Here is a 10,528-nt window from a genome sequence, read left to right on the forward strand (position 1 = left end):
GAGGGCAGGCTGTAGGGTGGGCCTCAGGAGGAGGGCAGGCTGCAGGGTGGGGCCTCAGGAGGAGGGCAGGCTGTAGGGTGGGCCTCAGGAGGAGGGTAGGCTGCAGGGTGGGCCTCAGGAGCAGGGCAGGCTGCAGGGTGGGCCTCAGGAGCAGGGTAGGCTGCAGGGTGGGCCTCAGGAGGAGGGCAGGCTGTAGGATGGGGCCTCAGGAGGAGGGTAGGCTGCAGGGTGGGCCTCAGGAGCAGGGCAGGCTGCAGGGTGAGCCAGTGGGGGGGGGCCAATGTGCTCCTCGTTTTTCTGATGACTGCCTTGCTGCCCTCCTGCAGGAGGTGGCAGCACAGTGGGAGGTATTGGCCCCCACAGGATGGGAGGAGGGGGGTCCCCCCACATGACGAAGCCTGGGAGGAGGTGGTGAGCTCCCTGGATCCAGTGCCGTAAACGCTTCAATGATTTGTTGTTCACAGTCAGGGCTGACGGCCTGAAGGTGCTGGGGATATGGTTCGGAGGGACCGGGACATGCGTTAGAAACTGGAAGGAGCGAGTGGCTATGGTGAAAAGGAAACTGGGCATGTGGGAGCGACGCTCCCTCTCCATTGCGGGAAAGAACCTGGTCATCAGGTGTGAGGTACTCTCGCTGTTGCTGTACGTGGCGCAGGTCTGGCCCATTCCAGACTCCTGCGCGATGGCGATCACTCGAGCCATCTTCCGCTTTATCTGGAGGTCGAAAATGGATCGTGTCCGCAGGGACGCGATGTACAAGCCTCTAGATAAAGGGGGAAAAAACGTGCCCAACATCGCCCTCATACTGATGGCCACCTTTGTGTGTGGCTGCATCAAGCGGTGCGTAGACCCTCAGTACGCAAACACCAAGTGTCACTACGTGCTGAGGTTCTACCTGTCCCCGGTGTTGCGAAGGATGGGTCTGGCCACGCTGCCGCGGAACGCTCCAAGTAGTTGGACCGTGCCGTACCACCTGTCCCTGGTGGAAAAATTTATGCAGATAAACACCTTTGACCACAAGTCCAACAGGCAGTGGTCGGCACGTAACGTCTTAGAGGCCCTGAGGGAAAGGGAGAGGGTGGACCCTGTGGGATGGTTCCCCGAGCAGACTGTCAAAGTCATTTGGCAGAATGCCTCATCGCCAGAACTTTCCAACAAGCACCAAGACGTGGCTTGGCTGGTGGTGAGAAAGGCCCTCCCCGTCAGATCCTTCCGACACGCCAGGAGTCTCACCCCCTCTGCACGTTGCCCTCGAGGTGGTTGTGGTGGGGAAGAGACCGTTGTTCACCTCCTTGTAGATTGTGCCTTTGCAAAGGTCTGGAGAGAGATGCAGTGGTTGCTGTCGAGGTTCATCCCGAGCAGTTCTGTGACACAGGACTCTGTGCTCTACGGGCTGTTCCCAGGGACACACACCGAGACAAACATCAACTGCAGCTGGAGGATCATCAACTCGGTGAAAGACGCGCTTTGGTCTGCCCGAAACTTGTTGGTCTTCCAGCGCAAAGAGTTGTCCCCGACCGATTGTTGCGGACTGGCACAATCCAAAGTCCAGGACTACGTGCTGAGGGACGCACTAAAGCTTGGGGCAGCTGCCACAAAGGCGCAATGGGGAAGGGTCGCTGTCTAAGACCTTTCTGCCACAGTGCACCGACGGACTGGGAACTGTTTAAATCCCCTCGGGACTTACAGCTCAAAATGAAAGGCTGTAAATGATTGTAATATTGTTTGTACTGATGCACCTGGTGATACATTTTATAAAAGTTGAACCGGATTGTACCCTTGTAATGGTGTTTTTGAAATGGTTTGGGATGTGTTTTAAGATATTTTATGAATAAAGTATATTTTTGCAAAAAATAAAAAAAAATCTATTCTTATCAGTTTAATATCTGATACGTCCCTTATCTGGGGACCATATATTAAATTGATTTTTGGAGCAGGGAGATGGAATAGGGGCTTGCTCCGTCCACTCCACGCATCGACCCGGTATTGCAGTATCTCTGGGAATGGTGCACCACCCCTTTCCAGGGGATTTTCAATGCTAAAAATAGTTTTCTTACAAACATCTGCTTTCTTTACTTTTCAACATGCACATCTTTCAAAACACAACTTTCTTTCTTTCTCATCGCTTCTCGGCCTTTCGGCTAAGATCAAGTGTTGCAGGGGCGACACCATGGTCTTGCCAAGGCAAGGTCGGGATGGAAGGGCGATAACCAATCGCAATCCAAATCCATACCGTGGGCTACCTATCACCGTCCGAGTCACGGTGAACCACAGCGAAGGAGGATCACCTATGGATCGGGGCTTCTTCACCAGGAGGATCCTGTTGAAGGCGTGCGGCTTCCAAGCTACGGAGATCTTCACCCTGCACGACTCCCGCAAAGGCGGTTATTTTGACGTCACGTTCAAGCGGGTGGCAGACTGCGTCCGGCTCCTGAGGGTGTTCGAGGAGAAGAGAGACCTGCCGGAGATGAAGATCCTGACGGCGGAGCCGCACTTTTCTCTGCCGTTGCAACGGGAACGTGAGGTGATGGTGCATGTGTACAACCCCTTCGTACCTGTCGCCGACGTGGTCACCTTCCTCACCAGGTACTTCGATAAGGTGGGGAGCGGCACCGAGATTCGAGACGACTTGGGGATCTGGACAGGCAAACGCCTGTTTAAGGTCACGCTAAAGACCGATGGTAAGGGAGCCATTTTCCACCCTCCCTCCAGTTTCGCTATCGGGGGAAACCGGGGCTACCTGGTCTACGCTGGGCAACCCAAGCATTGTCGCTCATGCGGCAAGGCTGGTCATGTGGCGGCCAACTGCAGCGCCTCCCTCTGCAAGATCTGCAAACAGGAAGGGCACCAGACAAAAGACTGCAAACAGGCCAAGTGCTGCAACCTGTGTGGCGAGGCAAGTCACCTCTACAGGACCTGCCCCAAACGCTGCCGTACTTACGCACAGGCAGCCAAAGCCGACCAGGGGGAAGCAGAAGAAATGTTTCGTGTCACTCCAACCACCAAGGCCCCCAGGGAGCTCAACGGGACAAAGGAGGACACAGAGACAGACAAGGTGGAGAAAGAGATTGAGGCAACAGAGAGCCAATCAACAGCACTACCCCCTGAACCTCCCAGTCCTCAGGACAGCGAATCAATGGAGGAGGAGGCAGCAGTGGAAAAGCAGCAGGGGGAGTGGCGGACGGTGAAGAAGAAGAAAAGTAAGAGGGAGCGAAGAAGAAGCAAAGGCGTTTCCCAGAGAAGCGGCAAGAGGCGTCTCCCATCCGACACGGATGACAAGGGCAGCAGCTCTTCGGATGATGAAGTGCCAGAACGGCACCGACAGAAGAGGCGGCAAAGCTCCAGGGCGTTGGAGGACGAGACACCCGAGCTCCAGAAAATTGGAGACAACAAGGAGACCAGCGCACCCCAACTTTCCCAACTTTGCCTGCAACCTGAGGAGGCCAGTGCACCACAGCCCCTGGAATCTGGGAGCAGTGAGGCAATCATTGCACCCCAGCTCCAGGAAGCCGGGAACAGCAACCCCCCAGAGGGGGTGAGTTTTGGAGAAGCTTCTCCAGCAAAGGTCATCTCAAAATCCGCTCACTACGTGAACCTCCAGATGCCACTGGAGCAGAACACGGCCAAGGAGATCTACCTCAGCCCATCCAAAGTGAAGGAATTTGAGCTCACTACGGGTATGAAGGAGCAGACTAAAGGTCTGGGACTCTCAGAGACAGTGGGTTTGGTAGGAGAATAAATGCTTTAATATGGGTTTAAAGATTGTATCCATAAATGTGCGTAGCATTAAATCTACTACGCGATGTGTTGCGACCTTGGACTACCTAGCCAAGGTCAAAGCTGACCTGTTGTTTCTGCAGGAGTGTGCGATACCGCACCTCAGCTCCTACAGGCAATGGTCACGATGGTGGTCCCACGGGCCATCGATCTGGTCGGGCGGAAACGACTCTCGTTCCTCCGGCCTGGGTATTCTGCTGCGGGGAGGCAACTTCACCGTCTCCGAGGTCAAGGAGGTGGTGGGCGGGCGACTCCTGGTAGCAGACGTAATGTACAAGAACGCTCCACTCCGGTTAATTAACGTGTACGGCCCGGCACAAGGGGCTGAGCGGCTGGAGGTTTTTCAGCAGCTCCCACTGCTGCTGGCGACCTCCAGGCCGGTCATTCTGGGCGGGGACTTCAACTGCATCATCGATGCGGCTGGACGATCCGGCAGGGCCGGAAGCAGATTGGACGCTACGTCCAGATCCCTGATGGAAACAGTTAAGGATGCCAAGCTGCACGACGTCTTCAGCAACCCTGCAGACGGAGCGCAGCGTAGATACACCTGGTCGCGGCCAGACGGGTCCATTCGTTCCAGGATAGACTTCCTGTTTGTGTCCCGTGCATTCACAGTCAGATCCACCGAGGTCAAGCCGGTGTTCTTCTCTGACCACTGCCTCCTACTGGCGGACTGCCACTTGGAGGAAGACCTGAGGGTGGGCAGGGGGGCATGGAAGCTAAATGTGCAACTGCTGACCCCAGAGAACATTGAGGAGCTCAAGAGGGATTACAAAGGTTGGAGAACCGTGAAACCCCTCTTTGAGTCCCTGACACACTGGTGGGAAGTGATCAAGGGAAGCATCAAGAGGTTTTTCATCCGCAAAGGCACCCAGAAAGCTAGAAAGGAACAGAGGGAAATGTCCCGACTCCAGGAAAAGATGCAGAATCTGCTCCGGCTGCAGTCGATGGGGGTCGATGTCAAGGAGGAGCTCCAAGAGGTGAAGGGCCAGCAAGCCTCGCACTTTGCCTCGGAGGCCTCCAAGATCATCTTCCGTTCCAGAGTCCGCTCCGTGGAGCAGGATGAGACGTGCTCACGTTTCTTCTTCCAAAAGGTACACAGAGAGCGCTCTGTGATCAGCAGCCTGAAGGAAGAAGACGGCTCAGTAAAGTCATCACGGTCCGACATTCTGAGGATCAGCAAATCCTTTTATGCCGGTCTGTATGACGTGAAGCCCACGGACAGCACGGCCTCCCAGTCCTTCCTGTCCTCTATCACGGAGGTCTTAGACCACAGCACGCGGGAGAGCCTAGACAAACCGCTAACTCCTGACGAACTGACTAAGGCCCTCGAGTCCTTCGAGAAGAGTAAAACCCCTGGAAGCGACGGCCTGCCGGCGGAGTTGTATTCGGCTCTGTGGGACTTGATCGGCCCAGACCTGCTAGAAGTGTACGAGAGTATGCTCCTGGCCGGCAGCATGTCAGAATCCATGAGGAAAGGCATCATCACCCTCATCTACAAGCACAAGGGGGAAAGGGAGGAAATTAGAAATTGGCGACCCATTTCACTGTTGAATGTGGACTATAAGATTCTGTCCAAGGTCATCGCCAACCGGGTCAAATCCGCTCTGGAATTGGTGATTCACCCTGACCAGACCTGCTCTGTGCCAGGCAGGAAGATCTCTGACAGCCTGGCGCTGCTCAGGGATACAATTGCCTATGTACAGGACAGGGGTGTGGATACCTGCCTCATCAGCTTGGATCAGGAGAAGGCCTTTGACAGAATATCGCACACCTACATGGGGGATGTGCTCTCCAAAATGGGCTTTGGGGAGGGAATTCGAAATTGGATCCAACTGCTCTACACTAACATCAGTAGCGCAGTCTCAATCAATGGGTGGGAAACAGATAGCTTTCCGATTAAATCTGGAGTCAGGCAGGGCTGCCCTCTCTCGCCTGTCCTTTTTGTGTGCTGCATAGAACCCTTTGCCGAGTCCATCAGGAAGGATCCGGGCATAAGAGGAGTGACGATCCCAGGCAGTGGAGGCACTCAGGTAAAAGCCTCCCTGTACATGGACGACGTCGCCGTCTTCTGCTCGGATCCGCTGTCGGTGCGCAGACTGATGCACGTCTGCGACCAGTTCGAACTGGCCTCGGGAGCCAAGGTAAATCGTGGGAAGAGCGAGGCCATGTTCTTTGGGAACTGGGCTGACCGATCCTTTGTCCCCTTCACTGTCAGGGCTGACGGCCTGAAGGTGCTGGGGATATGGTTCGGAGGGACCGGGGCATGCGTTAGAAACTGGAAGGAGCGAGTGGCTATGGTGAAAAGGAAACTGGGCATGTGGGAGCGACGCTCCCTCTCCATTGCGGGTAAGAACCTGGTCATCAGGTGTGAGGTACTCTCGCTGTTGCTGTACGTGGCGCAGGTCTGGCCCATTCCACACTCCTGCGCGATGGCGATCACTCGAGCCATCTTCCGCTTTATCTGGAGGTCGAAAATGGATCGTGTCTGCAGGGACGCGATGTACAAGCCTCTAGATAAAGGGGGAAAAAACGTGCCCAACATCGCCCTCATACTGATGGCCACCTTTGTGTGCGGCTGCATCAAGCGGTGCGTAGACCCTCAGTACGCAAACACCAAGTGTCACTACGTGCTGAGGTTCTACCTGTCCCCGGTGTTGCGAAGGATGGGTCTGGCCACGCTGCCGCGGAACGCTCCAAGTAGTTGGACCGTGCCGTACCACCTGTCCCTGGTGGAAAAATTTATGCAGAAAAACACCTTTGACCACAAGTCCATCAGGCAGTGGTCAGCACGTAACGTCCTAGAGGCCCTGAGGGATAAGGAGAGGGTGGACCCTGTGGGATGGTTCCCCGAGCAGACTGTCAAAGTCATTTGGCAGAATGCCTCATCGCCAGAACTTTCCAACAAGCACCAAGACGTAGCTTGGCTGGTGGTGAGAAAGGCCCTCCCCGTCAGATCCTTCCTACACGCCAGGAGTCTCACCCCCTCTGCACGATGCCCTCGAGGTGGCTGTGGTGGGGAAGTGACCGTTGTTCACCTCCTTGTGGATTGTGCCTTTGCAAAGAAAGTCTGGAGAGAGATGCAGTGGTTGCTGTCGAGGTTCATCCCGAGCAGTTCTGTGACACAGGACTCTGTGCTCTACGGGCTGTTCCCAGGGACACACACCGAGACAAACATCGACTGCAGCTGGAGGATCATCAACTCGGTGAAAGACGCGCTTTGGTCTGCCCGAAACTTGTTGGTCTTCCAGCACAAAGAGTTGTCCCCGACCGATTGTTGCGGACTGGCACAATCCAAAGTCCAGGACTACGTGCTGAGGGACGCACTAAAGCTTGGGGCAGCTGCCGCAAAGGCGCAATGGGGAAGGGTCGCTGTCTAAGACCTTTCTACCACAGCGCACCGAGAGACTGGGAACTGTTTAGAGCCCCTCGGGCTGTACAGATCAAAATGAAAGGCTGTAAATGACTGTAATATTGTTTGTACTGATGCACCTGGTGATACATTTTGTAAAAGTTTAACCTGGATTGTACCCTTGTAATGTTGTTCTTGAAATGGTTTTGAATGTGATTGAAGATTTTTATGAATAAAGTATATTTTTACAAAAAAAAAAAAAAAAAAATCTGTTCTTATCAGTTTAATATCTGATACGTCCCTTATCTGGGGACCATATATTAAATTGATTTTTGGAGCAGGGAGATGGAATAGGGGCTTGCTCCGTCCACTCCACGCATCGACCCGGTATTGCAGTATTTCTGGGAATGGTGCACCACCCCTTTCCAGGGGATTTTCAATGCTAAAAATAGATTTCTTACAAACATCTGCTTTCTTTACTTTTCAACATGCACATCTTTCAAAACACAACTTTCTTTCTTTCTCATCGCTTCTCGGCCTTTCGGCTAAGATCAAGTGTTGCAGGGGCGACACCATGGTCCTGCCAAGGCAAGGTCGGGATGGAAGGGCGATAACCAATCGCAATCCGAATTCATACCGTGGGTTACCTATCACCGTCCGAGTCACGGTGAACCACAGCGACGAAGGAGGATCACCTATGGATCGGGGCTTCTTCACCAGGAGGATCCTGTTGAAGGCGTGCGGCTTCCAAGCTACGGAGATCTTCACCCTGCACGACTCCCGCAAAGGTGGTTATTTTGACGTGACGTTCAAGCAAGTGGCAGACTGCGTCCGGCTCCTGAGGGTGTTCGAGGAGAAGAGAGACCTGCCGGAGATGAAGATCCTGACGGCGGAGCCGCACTTTTCTCTGCCGTTGCAACGGGAACGTGAGGTGATGGTGCATGTGTACAACCCCTTCGTCCCTGTCGCCGACGTGGTCACCTTCCTCACCAGGTACTTCGATAAGGTGGGGAGCGGCACCGAGATTCGAGACGACTTGGGGATCTGGACAGGCAAACGCCTGTTTAAGGTCACGCTAAAGACCGATGGTAAGGGAGCCATTTTCCACCCTCCTTCCAGTTTCGCAATCGGGGGAAACCGTGGCTACCTGGTCTACGCTGGGCAACCCAAGCATTGTCGCTCATGCGGCAAGGCTGGCCATGTGGCGGCCAACTGCAGCGCCTCCCTCTGCAAGATCTGCAAACAGGAAGGGCACCAGACAAAAGACTGCAAACAGGCCAAGTGCTGCAACCTGTGTGGCGAGGCAAGTCACCTCTACAGGGCCTGCCCCAAACGCTGCCGTACTTACGCACAGGCAGCCAAAGCCGACCAGGGGGAAGCAGAAGAAAGGTTCCGTGTCACTCCAACCACCAAGGCCCCCAGGGAGCTCAACGGGACAAAGGAGGACACAGAGAGAGACAAGGTGGAGAAAGAGATTGAGGCAACAGAGAGCCAATCAACAGCACTACCCCCTGAACCTTCCAGCCCTCAGGACAGCGAATCAATGGAGGAGGAGGCAGCAGTGGAAAAGCAGCAGGGGGAGTGGCGGACGGTGAAGAAGAAGAAAAGTAAGAGGGAGCGAAGAAGAAGCAAAGGCGTTTCCCAGAGAAGCGGCAAGAGGCGTCTCCCATCCGACACGGATGACAAGGGCAGCAGCTCTTCGGATGATGAAGTGCCAGAGCGGCACTGACAGAAGAGGCGGCAAAGCTCCAGGGCGTTGGAGGACGAGACACCCGAGCTCCAGAAAATTGGAGACAACAAGGAGACCAGCGCACCCCAACTTTGCCTGCAACCTGAGGAGGCCAGTGCACCACAGCCCCTGGAATCTGGGAGCAGTGAGGCAATCATCGCACCCCAGCTCCAGGAAGCCGGGAACAGCAACCCCCCAGAGGGGGTGAGTTTTGGAGAAGCTTCTCCAGCAAAGGTCATCTCAAAACCCGCTCACCACGTGAACCTCCAGATGCCACTGGAGCAGAACACGGCCAAGGAGATCTACCTCAGCCCATCCAAAGTGAAGGAATTTGAGCTCACTACGGGTATGAAGGAGCAGACTAAAGGTCTGGGACTCTCAGAGACAGTGGGTTTGGTAGGAGAATAAATGCTTTAATATGGGTTTAAAGATTGTATCCATAAATGTGCGTAGCATTAAATCTACTACGCGATGTGTTGCGACCTTGGACTACCTAGCCAAGGTCAAAGCTGACCTGTTGTTTCTGCAGGAGTGTGCGATACCGCACCTCAGCTCCTACAGACAATGGTCACGATGGTGGTCCCACGGGCCATCGATCTGGTCGGGCGGAAACGACTCTCGTTCCTCCGGCCTGGGTATTCTGCTGCGGGGAGGCAACTTCACCGTCTCCGAGGTCAAGGAGGTGGTGGGCGGGCGACTCCTGGTAGCAGACGTAATGTACAAGAACGCTCCACTCCGGTTAATTAACGTGTACGGCCCGGCACAAGGGGCTGAGCGGCTGGAGGTTTTTCAGCAGCTCCCACTGCTGCTGGCGACCTCCAGGCCGGTCATTCTGGGCGGGGACTTCAACTGCATCATCGATGCGGCTGGACGATCCGGCAGGGCCGGAAGCAGATTGGACGCTACGTCCAGATCCCTGATGGAAACAGTTAAGGATGCCAAGCTGCACGACGTCTTCAGCAACCCTGCAGACGGAGCGCAGCGTAGATACACCTGGTCGCGGCCAGACGGGTCCATTCGTTCCAGGATAGACTTCCTGTTTGTGTCCCGTGCATTCACAGTCAGATCCACCGAGGTCAAGCCGGTGTTCTTCTCTGACCACTGCCTCCTACTGGCGGACTGCCACTTGGAGGAAGACCTGAGGGTGGGCAGGGGGGCATGGAAGCTAAATGTGCAACTGCTGACCCCAGAGAACATTGAGGAGCTCAAGAGGGATTACAAAGGTTGGAGAACCGTGAAACCCCTCTTTGAGTCCCTGACACACTGGTGGGAAGTGATCAAGGGAAGCATCAAGAGGTTTTTCATCCGCAAAGGCACCCAGAAAGCTAGAAAGGAACAGAGGGAAATGTCCCGACTCCAGGAAAAGATGCAGAATCTGCTCCGGCTGCAGTCGATGGGGGTCGATGTCAAGGAGGAGCTCCAAGAGGTGAAGGGCCAGCAAGCCTCGCACTTTGCCTCGGAGGCCTCCAAGATCATCTTCCGTTCCAGAGTCCGCTCCGTGGAGCAGGATGAGACGTGCTCACGTTTCTTCTTCCAAAAGGTACACAGAGAGCGCTCTGTGATCAGCAGCCTGAAGGAAGAAGACGGCTCAGTAAAGTCATCACGGTCCGACATTCTGAGGATCAGCAAATCCTTTTATGCCGGTCTGTATGACGTGAAGCCCACGGACA

At 54.8% G+C, this 10,528-nt stretch overlaps 1 non-coding gene and 1 pseudogene across 1 annotated transcript; both read left to right on the forward strand.

The window, feature by feature from the left end:
• Positions 1-1,838: 1,838 nt before the first annotated feature.
• LOC144674904 (U2 spliceosomal RNA) lies at positions 1,839-2,017 on the forward strand (annotated as a pseudogene).
• Positions 2,018-7,368: 5,351 nt separating this feature from the next.
• On the forward strand, positions 7,369-7,550 carry LOC144674893 (U2 spliceosomal RNA). The gene has a single exon (XR_013574678.1). It is a non-coding gene; the product is annotated as a U2 spliceosomal RNA (small nuclear RNA).
• The last annotated feature ends 2,978 nt before the right edge of the window (positions 7,551-10,528 follow it).

This window comes from Cetorhinus maximus, unplaced genomic scaffold (assembly GCF_964194155.1).
Source record: "Cetorhinus maximus unplaced genomic scaffold, sCetMax3.hap1.1 HAP1_SCAFFOLD_853, whole genome shotgun sequence".
Classification (NCBI taxonomy): domain Eukaryota; kingdom Metazoa; phylum Chordata; class Chondrichthyes; order Lamniformes; family Cetorhinidae; genus Cetorhinus; species Cetorhinus maximus.